Source organism: Dermacentor albipictus, chromosome 3, assembly GCF_038994185.2.
Source record: "Dermacentor albipictus isolate Rhodes 1998 colony chromosome 3, USDA_Dalb.pri_finalv2, whole genome shotgun sequence".
Taxonomy (NCBI): Eukaryota; Metazoa; Arthropoda; class Arachnida; order Ixodida; family Ixodidae; genus Dermacentor; species Dermacentor albipictus.
The window spans coordinates 121,295,551-121,309,023 of NC_091823.1; positions in this window are offsets into that span (position 1 = coordinate 121,295,551).

Consider the following 13,473-nt stretch of genomic DNA (forward strand, 5'->3'; position numbering starts at 1 on the left):
GCAGTGTCTGCACCGATTGGCTGTTAGTACTTTCCACTGAAACTGCTTGCGTGAAAGAGCGGCGAGGACAGTGTCACTAAGACAAAAGTATTTGAGAAGCTACTCACCTTTGCTGTCAGCGGCTAATATAGCTAGTTTTTGTTGCATTGGGTTACCTTTTCATTATATTCGGTCAGTTACTGTTTCTAGCGCCTTTCCACTGTAATACAGCTGTGTAGGTAACGGAGTGGTGCAGTTCTATAAAGCTACAGGCTTATGGAAAGTGCGCGTATGCAAGGTGCAGATTATCACTTATACACCGATTCTGACTGCAGTCGTTTTCTGTAACTCTTGCAGCAGCTTTTCAAAAGCTACGGATGAGGTGAAATTATGATTAGCCAAAAAAGCATAAACAATTGTTCTGAAATCGCAGCATACTCATCGTAAAGAAATTTACAAGGCTAGTAACCCTTTAGTAGAAAAGCGACTTCATAAGCGACTGCTAGCTTAGCTCCCTAGCTATGCTCTATCAAGATCAGCTAGCAGTAGCCTCTCAGCTAGCCCGAAGTCATTAAATATAATGACCTGGGGAGGCACTAGGTGCTGGAGACAATGAAAGCTGGGATGAAACGCTCATATCATATTGTATGCATCTTTTTTTTCGTTATTAGCTTCTAGCTTTACCATTTGTTCAGAAACTATAAGATTTCACGTGACGACGTTGTTTTCTATGCATAAGATACATTTTAACGGCCGGTACTCCTTTTAGATACAGTTCGCGCTGCTGTGAAACACTGGACATTGTGAAATGACTTTATAACAGCATCAGTAAGCAGGACAATATTGAAGGTTGGCTTGACACCAACGTGCCTTTTATTGTGCATGCCTACAGATTTCGGTGTATGCTCCTGCTTTGCCAGATCACTGCAGAAGCGCTTTTGCAGAGCACGCTGTAGTGACTCGAGTACAGCGTGATGTATGCACCGAATTTCGAAAATTATTTTGTGTATCAATAATTATCTTTGGTTTCGCGTCCGAGATTTTACACGCAATGTATAGTTGCTGTCCGTTGTCGCCGGCAAAGCAGAAAGAATAGTAAAGTTAGGTGTGGGATCATAACCGTGTTCTGAGGTACAGTGAGGTGCAGTCGCCGGAGTTAGGACCTTTATATCACTGCAAGGTGGGATGCTAAAGCGCTTACTGCAAAAAGTTTTATTTTACAGCTAATATAGTTGTTATGGTCTGAAAGCGCTGGTTGTTTTGATATTTACCGGTGTTTATCGCTGGAGGCCCAGAATGGATTGCCGGTATAAAGGAGTAGAGAAACAGCTGTTTATTATAGTTGAAAGAAAGCAACTATAGAGAGGTAGGGATGCACTGCTTTTGATGTCGTGGCGCCGCACGCGCCCGTGCTAAGGTCGTCGCCTTCGAGCATTTTAGCATCCTTGCGGCGTACCAATATTCATGGGGCTTGTTGCTCATTAAGGATCTTACTCTTGGGGCTTTTTCCAGGTAATGGTCGCATAAGGTGGCGCCCAAATGAAAACATCACTTTTCAAGAACGTATTTTGCCGCCCTTTGCCTGGGAAAAGTTCTGTGATTTGGGCCATTTACCACAGCTGCCTTCGAAACTTTCTTTCGTTGATAGCAACAACCACTCCAGGCTTGTTGGAAGTATGTATAGGTCTTCAATTTTTGATCATGTGTGCTGAACACGACTTTCGGATGTACGCCCCTAATTATCGGCGCCACAGTTGGCCCAAAGTGTATCCGCAGTCGCTTTTCGTCACTCGAAGACTTTGATTCTCTTGCAGTTGCCCGGCTATATTATTTTGCCCAGTCACGTCTGAATGCAGGCGATTGAAGGCGAGCACAAGCTTCTATTTACCTGTACCTACTATCTCTTCAGCAGGAGTAGGCTCGTCTTGGTCGCCGTTGCTGACAATCGTGCTTTCTTTTCGTCCTCCGCTCTTTCAAAGATTTAGGCATCTTCTTCAAACAAAACGTCTTGGCAATGAGATCCCTGGCCAGTCCCGAAATCGTTTCTATTCCAGCGCCAAATTTGAGACGTGCTTTCTCGCTGCGGAAGAGGCCCTGTAGAGGGGTATTATTGGCCCCAGGTGCCACCTCCTCGGAGAAACCTGAAGTTCCTTACTATTGTTCCATCATGCTCCTTTTGGAATTTCAGATTTTTTATGAATTTTCGTTGCAGATTTTTCAGCCTTTGCAGCCCAACGTCTAGCTTGTCTTTCAGCTCATGAATGCATAGATGCCTAGGCAAATGGACGTGGTACCGTCCTTGTGATATCACGGCATTGTCTCTGGTGTCTCCAGAACCCTTCAAAAGGTCCTTGTGCTTCACTGAAGGTCACCATGATCCGTTATCGAATCCGGGGTATTCTATTTCGGGGAATGACGTGATTTGTTCGGAGAGAGAGAAAAAAAACTTTATTTTCAGGTTGTGCGGGTGTGGTGAAAAGGCCCTCAGTCCAGAGCCTCGCTTACAGCCTTCTTCAATCCAGCAATAATAAACGCTGCAAGGTATTGTTGGTCGTCGGCGCTGGTAGCTTCTGTCAGCTACTCGACATGTGGTTTAGAAGGAAGGTTTGTGGGAGCAGACAGGGAAAGCGGACGTGGTCCACAGGACCAGAGGAAAATGTTTCATCGTTTGTGAAACTTGCGTGAGGACTCGTGACTACTCTAGGCCCCTTGTGTGCAGAAAGGTCTATGACTTCGGCGTGTAATGACAAGCCGAATTTTCAGCAGTAATCCGCCTCGATAAATACTTTGATGTTCGGCTCATACTGTACTTGTAGGTCAGGCATATCAGATAGTAGAAGATTTTTGTCCAGGTTCCTGAAAGCTTTCCGATCTTGAAGCACGAGCAGCTCATTTCAAGGCAGCGCTACTTCGAATGCCTTTATTTCCACTTCATTTTAGCAGTGCTGGCTTCGCAGTTTTGTCGCCACTTTCTTGCAAAGTTTAGGGCGAAACTTCGAGTTTCCAAAACCTCAAACCGCGAATTGTTCCATGCAGCGGCTTTACGCTTTTCCGGCAGGTTTTCTGTAACGAAGCCGCGTTCCGGCTTCCTGCGCCGAATAGCATCCTGGCGAAGTGTCACTTCACTGTACCTTGGGCCCTGAATTGATCTGCCTGTAACAGATTATTCGCTGCGAGGAGTGTTGAACTGGGAACTGCTCTCAATGTTTGACGTACACCAGCGCTACCTATGTGAGGGCGAAGGAACCAAACCTCAAAACTTTTCTTCGTCCTCTTCTAGCTAGCGCTGCTGCTTGCCAAATCTGAACTTCCATCAGCTGTTCCAAGTTTTCCTACTGTTGTCGTCAGTGTTTCTTGCTTTTTCAGTTTCCAGCTTGCATCGCGAATGGGCGTTATACTGCGTCCTTTACAAATTGTGCAGCGAAGTATCATTGCATTCATGCATTCCCCAGCGCGATGGAACTGTTTTGCGTAGCGTAAACAGCATCCAAACTTTTGGAATTTACTTTCCTCTCCGTTATTGCGGGATCAGACGTGCAGGTGTACGATGTCTGACCTTTCGTATAGGATAAGACGCACGAGTCTAGGAAAAGGTTTATAGTTATCATAGAGGCCAATCTTTGTTGAACATCCTTTACTTGGCTTTTGTATAGCGTCGACTTTCAACTCGTATCATTCGCACTTGAAGTCATCGTAAAGGTGTGCTCACAGGTTCGGACTTCAAGACTAAGAAAATCGAGAAGAGACATTTCGTTCCATACGCTACCAGATCCAAGTGCTGATTCTTGTGACAAAAGACGCATATTGTATTTTAGCACAATCTCTTGCGGCAGACTTTGGATGATAGCGGCCTTAAGCAGAACACTTTGGCCTTTGATGGTGACTTCGAGGCTCTCAAGACACCCGAAATGCGCCTTTATCGTCTCGTGTAGTTTCAGTTCCTCAAAGTCATCGCAGCATTGCACCTTGTGCAAATCCACCGGACCGCTCATGTAGTCGTTGATTCGTTGATGATGAGAAGTCGACCCGAACCGTTCTTTCAAAACGTCGATGGTGGTTTCATACCTCTTCTTAGTAGTCGGAAAACCTCTGGCGACTACTTCAGCTTTACCCGTAAATTAGCTTCGAAGTTGCTCCAGCTTTTCAACGTCCGCTAACGGGTCGTTCTGGTGAATGGGCAAGTCAAATTGGTCCCCAAATTTTTGGCACTCCATAAAACCTCCATGGAATTTCGGGACCTCAAGTTTCGGTAGCCGGAGCTAGGCGCGTGATTGTTGGGATGTGGGTATAACCTAGAGACCTGTGACGTTTCAGGTTGAAGTTAGAGTTTTAGAAGCGCAATGCGCACTTATTCATAATGGTAATTAATTGCTCGTACTGTCCAACACTGTTAACCTCTTCCTGTAGGCCTTCATACACAGCAAATTTTTCAATCTGACTATCAAATTCAGCGAGTGCAGCCTCCTTTTGCAGCAAGACATTCAATCGTTCAGTCAGCTCATCTATTGGCGTCGGCGTCGTCTCCGTGAGTGCTATCATATCGTTGATCAATTTCGTACTCACAGCTCGACCCATGGCTGTAAGTTCGGAATCAATGTCAGGACAGAATTGAAGAATTCTGGAGTTTTACGTGCCAAAACTGGGATCTCATTATGACACGCCGTAGTGAGAGACTCAAGATTAATTTTTCCCACCTGGGGCTCTTTAACGTGTACACGGGTGTTTTAAGCATTAAATGCTTTTAGTTCCCGTTGTCGGCAACCTTCTAATGACCTTGAGTCAAAAGCCAGTGCCATTATTCGGGTACTCAAACGAGAACATCCGGGCAAATCGCGAGAACAAAACGACATCATCCGGGCAACCAGTGAAGACCGCACTGCATACGCTACTTACTTCCCAAACAAGTTTCGCTTCCGAGTTCTTCCAAACGTTTGTTTACAATATCACTCAAGCAGCAACTTCTAGTACGCTGAAGTTTTATTTGTTATTTTCAATAGCGACGTTCAAAAGGCAAATACAGGGCACTATACACTTGACTGTCATCTTTAGGCGCTGAGACCTGTGTTCTTTTCAACGCCAGTGGTCCTTGAGGTCCGCGGCGCGTCCGGCGGGCCCGTAGCGCCTGTAACGTCCGACGTACCGCGGATGGCTGCTTGACCAAGACGAAACTTGCAATGGGGTTCTGTTTAGGACAGGAAACTATTGCATCCGTATCTACCAGTGCACAGTATGGCGTGGTGTGGTGTGCGTAGTGTATATATATATATATATATATATATATATATATATATATATATATATATATATATATATATATATATATATATATTGTGAAGAAGAAGACGCGCCTCGCGGCACAGCCGCATTGCCAACGCGCGGCTCGTCTCGGCTCGCGCTGTTGATTGCTGGCGTCCGTTTTGGACAGTGCTTCGGGCTGCTTCGCCGTTCCCGGCTGCTGTGCCGTTACATTAGGAGCCGCCAATAAACCTTTTCTCAATTGGTGGAGGTGCGGGGACTCAAACCCCGTCGCTTGAAACCCTGGAGCTGAGATCACGAACGCTACCACCCGCCATGACCGACAGCTCCTCCCAAACGGCACCGACGCCACAGTCCGTCACCTGCACCGGCGTTCCACGACAACGGGACCCCAAGGTCTTCAGCGGTGCAGACGACGAAGACGTAGAAGACTGGTTTGCGTCGTATGAACGGGTGAGCGCACACAACAAGTGGGATGATCCCGCCAAGTTAACTCACGTCATCTTTTATCTGGCTGGTGTTGCCCAACTGTGGTTTCACAACCACGAAAGTGACGTGCCCACATGGTCAGTCTTCAAGACAACCTTTACGGAAGTGTTCGGCCGACCCGCTGTTCGCAAGCTCCGTGCCGAACAGCGCTTGCGCGCCCGAGCACAGCAGACGGCGGAAACGTTCACAAGCTACATAGAAGACGTCGTGGACCTTTCCCCTTGTGACGCACCCTTGGACGAAGATTGCGACCGCCCTTCTAAACTTACCGTGCGCGAGGACACAGATATTCCACCTGGCTCCTTCGCCCTCGTCCCCGTCTTTTGCGATGCCATCGCTGATGCAACGGTCCTCTTCACGCCGTCCGACGTCTTCATGAGCCGTAAATCTCTCCCACTACCCTTCGCGACGCTTGACATGGCTGGCGGCTGCAGCAATTTCTACTTTTACAATCCCCTCTGTGCGCCTCTTACGTTGCTCGTTGGTGAATGCCTTGGCTTCGTGGAACTCCTCGACTCTTCGTCTTTGGTTGACGTCCCTGGAGACTCTTTTGACGTCGACCCCGGCCAAGCATCTTCGATGTCCGCGCTTGAAGAAACGTCCAGGGTTGCGTTCTCGCATGCCATCGCCGATACCCTCACACCTGCCGAACGCGCCGACCTTCTTGATCTCCTGCACAACTTTAGAAGTTCATTCGACGTTTCACAACCTCACCTGGGCCGCACGTCGGAAGTGCGGCACTACATTGACACCGGTTCACATCAGCCGTTACGTCAACGACCATATCGCGTCTCTGCCGAAGAGCGTCGTGTCATTACCACCCAAGTCGAAGATATGCTGCGCCGTGATGTTATTCAACCTTCGCATAGTCCCTGGGCATCTCCTGTCGTTCTCGTTCGCAAGAAGGACGGGTCTATTCGCTTTTGCGTCGACTACCGTCGGTTAAATAAGGTAACGCGCAAAGACGTCTATCCTTTGCCGCGCATCGATGACGCCCTCGACAGTCTTCAGGGCGCAGAATTTTTCTCGTCCCTTGACTTGCGTTCAGGGTACTGGCAGGTCCCCATGGCTGCGGCTGATCGCCAGAAAACCGCGTTCATTACACCTGACGGTTTATATGAATTTAAGGTGATGCCTTTCGGGCTTTGTAACGCCCCTGCCACCTTTGAACGACTCATGGACAACACTCTGCGTGGCCTCAAGTGGTCTATATGTCTGTGTTACCTCGACGATGTCGTGGTTTTCTCGCCTGATTTTCCTACTCACCTGCTCCGCCTTAGACAAGTTTTGACCTGTCTAACGAACGCTGGCCTTCAACTCAACCTCAAGAAGTGCCGCTTCGCCGCGCGAGAGCTCACCATTTTAGGCCACGTTGTGTCCAAACACGGCGTTCTACCCGATCCTGCAAAACTTCGAGCAGTCGCTGAGTTTCCGAAGCCTCAGACCATCAAAGAACTTCGAAGCTTCGTGGGCCTATGCTCATATTTCCGGCGCTTTGTTCGAAATTTCGCATCGATCATGGCGCCATTGACTCAGCTTCTACGCGGTGACGCCGCCCTCTCCTGCTGGTCCCCTGCATGTGACTCCGCCTTTGCTACGCTGCGTCGTCTGCTCATCTCCCCACCTATTCTTCGCCATTTCGACCCGTCAGCTGCAACTGAAGTACATACAGATGCCAGCGGGGTCGGTCTCGGCGCCGTACTCGCCCAACGAAAGGAGGGCTACCCCGAATATGTAGTCGCCTATGCGAGTCGCACACTGACGAAGCCTGAGGCCAATTACAGCGTGACCGAAAAAGAGTGCTTGGCTTTAGTATGGGCACTTGGCAAGTTCCGACCATATCTGTACGGGCGCCCATTCGACTTGGTCACAGATCACCATGCGCTTTGTTGGCTCGCCAACTTGAAAGATCCCACTGGCCGCCTAGCCCGTTGGGCACTACGCATCCAGGAGTACGATATTCGCGTCGTCTACCGCAGTGGACGCACACACTCCGACGCAGATGCCTTGTCTCGTTCACCTTTACCTCCAGACTCGGCCTGCGCAACAACTTCCGCACATTCCGTGTCATCCCTCGACATGGACTCCTTTGCAACCGCACAACGTCGTGACCCGTGGGTCGCTTCTCTTTTCGACTATCTTTCTGGATCGTCGACCATCCCTGTATCCCGAACCCTCCGACGCCAAGCAGTTCATTTTGCCATTCGTGACCAGCTGCTGCACCGACGCAATTACACTCCTGATGGTCGTCGGTGGCTTCTGGTGGTTCCCCGCAGCTTAAGGTCTCAAATATGTGCCGCTTTCCACAACGATCCGCAGTGTGGCCATGCCGGAGTCTTCAAGACGTACGAACGCATTCGCCACCGCTACTACTGGCGCGGCATGTACAATTTTGTACAGAAGTTTGTTCGGTGCTGTCTTGACTGTCAACGCCGCAAATCGCCGCCTTTACGCCCATCTGGTGCCTTGCAGCCGCTCCCATGCCCTGCCACACCCTTCGATCGCGTCGGCATCGACCTATACGGCCCACTTCCTATGACACCAGACGGCAATCGGTGGATCATCGTTGCTATTGATCATTTGACACGCTACGCCGAAACTGCTGCTTTACCAAGTGCTACAGCGCGGGATGTAGCCTCTTTCGTCCTACATCGCTTCGTGCTTCGACACGGCGCACCTCGGGAACTCCTCAGCGATCGCGGTCGCGCCTTCCTCTCCGAAGCCGTCGAAAGATTGCTTTCGGAATGCCATATTATTCATCGGACAAGCACGGCATACCATCCACAGACTAACGGGCTCACAGAGCGATTTAACCGCACACTTGGTGATATGCTCTCTATGTACGTGGCGTCTGATCATGGTAACTGGGACCGCATCCTTCCATTCATCACGTTCGCGTACAACACCGCGATCCAGGCCACTACGGGATTTTCACCTTTCTTCCTCCTGTATGGCCGCGAGCCTACGCATACCATCGACACGCTCCTTCCATACCGTCCTGACGCCTCCGAGTGTCTACCTGTTTCCGACGTCGCCCGACAAGCCGAAGAATGCCGCCAGCTAGCGCGCTCCTTTACGGCAGAGCAACAGCAGCGCCAGAAAGAAAACCGCCTCGACACGCATCCAAGCACGACCTACGCTCCAGGCGTTCTTGTGTGGTTGTCGGTCCCTTTCCAAACGCCGGGGCTTTCCTCGAAACTCGTCCCAAAATTCGAAGGGCCTTACCGAGTCTTGGAGCAAACATCCCCGGTGAATTTTCTCATTGAGCCCCTGTCACCACCTGAAGACTTGCGCCGGCGTGGACGTGACATTGTCCACGTCTCGCGTCTCAAGCCCTACCACGACCCTCTGCCTCCCGATTCTTAAGGCGCCAGGATGGCTCTTTTTGTCCGGGGGGAGATTGTGAAGAAGAAGACGCGCCTCGCGGCACAGCCGCATTGCCAACGCGCGGCTCGTCTCGGCTCGCGCTGTTGATTGCTGGCGTCCGTTTTGGACAGTGCTTCGGGCTGCTTCGCCGTTCCCGGCTGCTGTGCCGTTACATTAGGAGCCGCCAATAAACCTTTTCTCAATATATATATATATATATATAAATTTTGTTCGAGGAAGCTTTAGCTCGGGTGTTCCTATTTAAATACTTGTAGAAGGAGAATTCGTTTTTCCCTGCAACCACTTCACCAAATTTGAGGAGGTTTGTTGGATTTAAAAGAAAAAGTTTAATTCTAGTGACTACTGGTTTTGAATTTTTCATTTAGGTGGTCAATTATTTATTAAAAATTGGCCAAATCAAAACTTCTCAGAAAACGAAACTATCAGGTTTAAAACTCCGTGACTCAACAATGAAAAATAATATCACAATTCTGGGAATTGCACCTAATAGTACATCTACAGCGGACAATATAGATATGTTACATATCAATCTAAAAAAGTTTTGTATTGTGGAAATACGGCTTGTGCAGAACCCTTGTGCACAACGTAACCAATTCACGTAAGATACAAATTGACATAGCAAACTTGTCCGCTTTGACTGCTATAATAGATGCCGTTTATAGAACCACAATGTCTGTTCTTCATGCATAGCTATTAGTTTGTAATCGTCGCGCTTCTATTTTTTCAAGCTTTCGAATTTTTCAAAATATTTTAATCAAAATTCAGGCCCTAAATCGAAGTTGTGCTTCCAACAGAACTAGGATTTAACTTTCTCTCTCAAATGCAACCAATTTCAATAAAAGCGATTAGCAGGATTATCGAAGAAAAGCGTTTCTGCGCTTTACAAGTATTTGAATAGGCCGCGTCGGATTGGGCCCGAGCTAAAGCTTCTTCTTAAACAATTTGTCAAGGGATCAAATCCATGAATAGTAACTGCATTGTCATTGCCAAAGATGCTGCAAACGAATTCTCGAACCCTACGCACAGTCAAAACAATAAAATATGTATTTTTTCATAAAAGAATATACTCGTATGTGCCAAAAATTTTGCCCAAAATAACTGATATCAATGCTTCCATATTTTGGTCTATTTATTAAGTAAAGAAAATATCACACGAACTTTAGAACTATATCAGTTCGAAACCAGGAAAGCAGTGCATGCCGCTGATATGAAAAATTAAAAGGCAATGAACTGAACAAGTTGAGGACAAATATGTTAATGAAACTTTGTCATTCAGGAACCGTGCTTACATTCTGCTATATATGCAATGGCCAGTGAAAAATCTCAATGACGCTGTGATTTGTTTTAATGTATTGAGCAGGAGCAGCTGTCACCGGTCGTGTATCGTGAGTAATTGCACCGAAATTATAGTCGCAACAGAGGGCACGTATATAAAGCAGGAATTCTGCAAGATATACGAGGGCAAGTCAAATGAATGTGAGCCAACAACGGGGTACTTGATTTAAAAGTAGTCTTCATTAAAATTTAGACAGTTGTCCCATTGACTAACGAGTCGCGTGATTCCCGTCTTATCAAACTCCTTGGGTTGCTGCTTCAAAAAGTCTGTATCTGGTTCCCTTGAGCTGTTTTTTCGGTTGCCCCAAAATGTAGAAGTCGCAAGATGACAGGTCTGAGCTGTATGGCGGATGCTGCAGCGTTTCCCACTTCAACTTTGCCAGTTTTGTATTAACCACATAAGCGACATGGGGACAGGCATTGTCGTGGAACAAGATGACCCCATTCGTCAATTTTCCACGTTGTTCGTTCTTGATTGCCACATGCTGCCGTTCTGGCGTTTCACAATATCGGAAACAATTGATAGCCTCTCAAGATTTAGCAAATTCTATCAGTAATGGCCCCTGACGACCGAAAAAAAAAGTCAACAACACCTTTCCAGTGGAAATGATGGCCTTTGCGTTCTTTGGGCGTGGTAAATTCGAATGTTTCCACTGTAAGCTTTGCCGTCGTGTTTCAGGCTCGTAGTAGTGGCACCAAGGTTCGTCCCCGATCGCAATTGCAAACAAGAAGTCATCATCCTCATTGTGATACCCGATCAGATGAGTCAAGGCAGCGCGAAATTTCTCCGTCTTCTCGCGATGGATCAAAATCTTGGGGATCCATTGCACACCAAAGAGCCGATAACCGAGAAGCTCATGAATTATGGCGTGAACCGAACCGTGACTGATGTTCAGACCGTCTGCCAGTTCATCGATGCTTATCCTCCGTTCTTGTTTCATCAGCTCATGAACCTTTGAAATTGTGTGGGCGGTGATTGCACGATGGTTTTGGCCCGGTCCTCGAATGTCTTTACAACGTCCTTTAAACCGTTTGCTCCAACGCTTCACAGTGGCCAAAGAAATGCCGTGTTGAACGTAAACGGCAGCCATACGGCGATTAAATTCTGTTTTGGAAACACCTTTAGCTGTCAAGAACTTCGCTACACCGAGCTGTTCAACTTTTGAAGGGCCCATTATGTGACGCAACCATATTCAACCCAGTGTATGAGAGCATTAAAGAACATTTATCTTCACACCTGCGTTTCACTTTTGTAAATGAGACATGCCGTGCTCCTACGCGCATGCCTCGCAGATAATGAACCGAACCATTATTGCGTGGTTAGGGTAGGCTCACTTTCATTTGACTCGCCCTCGTACATTAGAAATGCAAAGATACAATGGGATATACAAATGAGAAAATACGGCTTGATAAAGGACAAAAAGTGTCACTGGAAACAAAGTTCACTGCATGTGTACACAAAACCTCGCAACAAGATATTTAAGTATACGTATAAGTCTCCAATGAGTCTATGTATGTAAGAAAAAGTAACTGTATATAATGCATCAAACAAGGCAAATAAACATGTTGCACAATCATGGATTCACAGAATCCTAGATTCCGCCCCCATTCCATCCACTCACCCCGATGTATTGCGCGCGACGGTAGGCGGCGCGCTTGCTCCCCGCTTTTCTCCTTTGCGCACACAAGACTGAGCCACCATCGTAGGCTCACCCATTCCACCACCCCTCCTACGCTTTCACTCGCACATACATCACGCAACGCGTGGTCACGATTTTATCACCCTTGGACTTTATACGAAACATGAGGGCAACGGCGACGGCAGGAATGCGCCTGGAGTGTCCATATAATTGCTTTCGCAATAATATAATAAACGTATCCGGCAATTCAAGCGTCCCGTCGTCCATTACTTTCCGCAAAAGAAGTATCAAAATCGAACTTTCACCATGCGACAATTCGCTGTAACGCAACAGTGTATTTTTTTTCTGTGGGGCGGAGGCACCGAAATGAAAAAAAAAAAGACGCGTAGGAAAGTATGTTGGCCAGAATCAAATGCCTACAACGGGCACCTAATGGGGCTGCGGAATTAATACCGAAGAAAACATGAGACGCTTGGCCCACTGAGAACCATACGCATACTGCTCAGTATCCTACACCGGCGAAACAAGACTTTCCGGAAAGGTTCCGCTCAAGGAACCCGGTGCAATCCTTCGAGTCCCCACAGTGATGGCGGCGAGCGACCATTCTTTTTTTTTCTCGTCTGCTAGCCAGAAAGCTTCCAAAACTCTGTCAGGTGAAAATCCACTCGGCCAGAGCAAACCGAACGCCAACCGAAGTGCACCGCGCGGTGGTCGGGGCCATACGAGAAAAACATGCGCTCTGGCTCGCTCTGGCAGCCCGCGGGTAGGGTCGCGAGAACAAAAAAAAATTGAAGAGGCTCAATGTGTCCTCGGCGAATAAAAGTCAAAGTAGAAAAAATAAATAAGAACGTAGTTACTTTGGCTGGATTTAGTGTCTTGACATGGATGTTCTCGTAGGTTAAAAAAAATGTTGATATTTTTTTATGGGACATGACGGCACAAATGAACCACCCCAACGCATCGTCCCATTGGACCTCGCTGCGTGCTTTGTCAACTCGTCTGCTAGTGTGTTGATTTGGCTTGTCTCGTTGTATGTTCCGATGTAAGACTTTAGAAAAGTCAATAGAGCTTTGGCGTCAAATGTTTATAACAACATTAAACCCACAAAGTTCCGCAATTGAAAATTTAAAGCACAACTTTGGAAATGTCAATGCACGTTTCACATCAAGAGCTTATGAGATTTATACCCATAAAGTTTCGCAATTGATATACATGCGCTCCATAGATTCCGTGGCCTCAGCGAGATGCCGCGGCGAGCCCGCTCACCATCAAAGCGCCCTTGAAACTTTCTGCTCGGATGGCACTGCTTGGCGTTATGTGACTGCCGGTGTATGCGCGTTGCCACGAAATCCAGCCCGAGTTCGCAATCTTCGCGGTTAAATGTCTT